Here is a 3,569-nt window from a genome sequence, read left to right as displayed (position 1 = left end):
GAGATAGTAGAGACGGACAGTAGAGACAGTAGAGACACAGACAGACAGTAGAGACAGTAGAGATAGTAGAGACAGACAGTAGAGACAGTATAGACAGACAGTAGAGACAGTAGAGACACAGACAGATAGCAGAGACAGACAGTAGAGACAGTAGAGACACAGACAGACAGCAGAGACAGTAGAGACAGACAGTAGAGACAGTGAGTAGAGACAGACAATAGAGACAGACTGTAGAGATAGTAGAGAAAGACAGTAGAGACACAGAGAGACACAGAAAGACAGCAGAGACAGTAGAGATAGTAGAGACAGAAAGTAGAGACAGTACAGACAGACAGTAGAGACAAACTGTAAAGACAGACAGTAGATATAATAGAGACAGACAGTAGAGACAGTAGAGACACAGACAGACAGCAGAGACAGTAGAGATAGTAGAGACAGACAGTAGAGACACAGACAGACAGTAGAGACAGACAGTAGGGACAGACAGCAGAAACAGACAGTAGAGACAGTAGAGACAGACAGTAGAAACAGTAGAGACACAGACAGACAGTAGAGACACAGACAGACAGTAGAGACAGACAGCAGAGACAGTAGAGACACAGACAGACAGCAGAGACAGTAGAGATAGTAGAGACAGACAGTAGAGACACAGACAGACAGTAGAGACAGACAGTAGAGACAGACAGCAGAAACAGACAGTAGAGACAGTAGAGACAAACAGTAGAGACACAGACAAACAGTAGAGACACAGACAGACAGTAGACACAGACAGTAGAGATAGTAGAGACAGACAGTAGAGACACAGACAGACAACAGAGACACAGACAGACAACAGAGACTGTAGAGACAGACAGTAGAGATAGTAGAGACAGACAGTAGAGACAGACAGTAGAGACAGTAGAGATACAGACAGACAGCAGAGACAGTAGAGACAGACAGTAGAGATAGTAGAGACAGACAGTAGAAACAGACAGTAGAGATAGTAGAGACAGACAGTAGAGAGAGACAGTAAAGACAGTAGAGACACAGAATACAGCAGAGACAGTAGAGACACACACAGACAGTAGAGACAGTAGAGATTGTAGAGACAGACAGTAGAGACAGACAGTAGAGACAGTAAAGACAGACAGTAGAGACAGTAGAGATAGTAGAGACAGACAGTAGAGACAGACAGTAGAGATAGTAGAGACAGACAGTAGAGATGGACAGCAGAAACAGACAGTAGAGACAGTAGAGACAGACAGTAGAAACAGTAGAGACACAGACAGACAGGAGAGACAGTAGAGACACAGACAGACAGTAGAGACCGACAGTAGAGACAGTAGAGACACAGACAGTAGAGACAGTAGAGATAGTAGAGACAGACAGTAGAGACAGACAGTAGAGATAGTAGAGACAGACAGTAGAGACAGACAGCAGAAACAGACAGTATAGACAGTAGAGACAGACAGTAGAGATAGTAGAGACACAGACAGACAGCAGAGACAGTAGAGACAGACAGCAGAGACAGTAGAGACAGACAGTAGAGACAGTAGAGACAGTAGAGACACAGACAGACAGTAGAGATAGTAGATACACAGACAGACAGTAGAGACAGACAGTAGAGATAGTAGAGACAGAGAGACACAGACAGACAGTAGAGGGAGTAGAGACAGTAGAGACCGACAGTAGAGACAGACAGTAGAGATAGTAGAGACACAGACAGACAGTAGAGACAGTAGAGACAGACAGTAGAGACAGTAGAGACACAGACAGACAGTAGAGACAGTAGAGACAGACAGTAGAGACACTAGAGACAGACAGTAGAGACAGTAGAGACACAGACAGACAGCAGAGACAGTAGAGATAGTAGAGACAGAAAGTAGAGACAGAGGTTCGATCAGAGCTGAACAGAAAAACAAACAGAGATGTTCTGCTGATGATGAATGTTGGAGGACGACCCCCGAGGAGAGACTGAACTGACTCTCACTCTCCATAGCCTAGCCTGTTAGCTTAGCTACGTTTTCATAGCCTAGCCTGTTAGCTTAGCTTCTCCTCTGGATGGATGTTTCCACTGAGGCTTCATTTGCTCGACACAAGTCAGTAACTGAAATCATTTAAACACAAACGACTTGTGTTCATTCACCTGCTGCTTAATGCTAAGCTAACTACAACCTGCTACATCATGGCGTGGTCTGATGTCACTGAGCTGGGTGTTTGTCTGATGCTGCGTCAGTCTGACATCTGATCATGTTATCTTAGTTCACTGATCTATGGAATCTTGTCACCATAGCAACAGTGGTTACGTCACCTGAGAATTGAACCATAACGTGACCGTACAGGTCAACAAATGGCGCCACACCTCTGTCCTTCACATGATGTGTCTTTGTCCTGAGTCAGAGGGACACATGTTTTGTTTCTAAGCTTTTCACATTTTATGTTTTAATATTGACTGATGACCTGAACCATCCACCAGGTTTACTCCTCTGTCTCTGTCATCTGTCTTTCTCTCTGTCCCCTGTCTTCTTCTCTGTGTGTCCCTCCATCTCCCTGCAGGAAGCAGGAAACTCAGATATGGCGGCTCCCGGCTGCAGACTGGCATTTCAGCTGATTGACACTGCAGCATGTATTGGATGTTAATGGGAACCACAGCCCAGGGGGTTTGTGTGCGCGCGCGTGTGTGTGTGTGTGTGTGTGTGTGTGTGTGTGTGTGTGTGTGTGCATTAGAGGATCATTATAACATGTGTGTTTTATCTCCATCACTTCAGGCTATCGTTCTACACCTGCTCTGGTTGTTCTGATTGATTCTCGGTCTCTGACTCCATCAGGTCTCACGTCTCAGACTCAGACTGGTGGCCTCAGGAATGAATCCTGAATCTGAATCCTGAGGAGAAAGTTAAAGAGAAATGTCCTCTGTTCGAATGGAGACAGTTTGTCTCTGTCTCTCACACACATCTGTCTGTAAGTGCAGGTACGGACAGATGTTCATATAGTCCTGATTCATGTTGAGTGTCCAGACTCCGTGATAGAGGACGAGTTTGCTCACAATGTGAATCTGTCACACTGAGATGAACAGGTGCAGTGTTCTCCACCAGCTACCTGCCAGTGAGCACGCTAACACCACAATTAGCATTAGCATTAGCACCGCTAACGTTTCTTTGCTCAGTTCTGCCTATTTCCTTCCAATCATCCCTCTCTCATCTTCTCCCTCTCCCATTGGTGTTTTTCATTTTTCATTTGACCTCCAACCATTGTCTCTTTTGTATTCACACACACACACACACACACACACACACACACACACACACACACAGGACAAAGAGGATGCTAAGTGCTCAGTCAAGTAAGAAACAAGGGTGACACACAGTTGTGCTCTTACCTCTCTCTCTCCCTCTCCCTCTCTCCCTCCCTCTCTTCCTCTCTCTCTCTCTCTCTCTCTCCCCCTCTCTCTCTCTCAGTCTCTCTCTCTCTCTCTCTCTCTCCCCCTCTCTCTCTCTCTCTCTCTCTCTCTCTCCCTCCCTCTCTCCCTCTCTCCCTCTCTCTCTCTCTCTCTCCCTCCCTCTCTCCCTCTCTCCCTCTCTCTCCCTCTC

This window comes from Seriola lalandi, unplaced genomic scaffold (assembly GCF_002814215.2).
Source record: "Seriola lalandi dorsalis isolate HSWRI2012SDOR001 ecotype SW California unplaced genomic scaffold, Sedor1 jcf7180002054557, whole genome shotgun sequence".
NCBI lineage: Eukaryota > Metazoa > Chordata > Actinopteri > Carangiformes > Carangidae > Seriola > Seriola lalandi.
Note: the sequence above shows the minus strand (reverse complement) of the source record.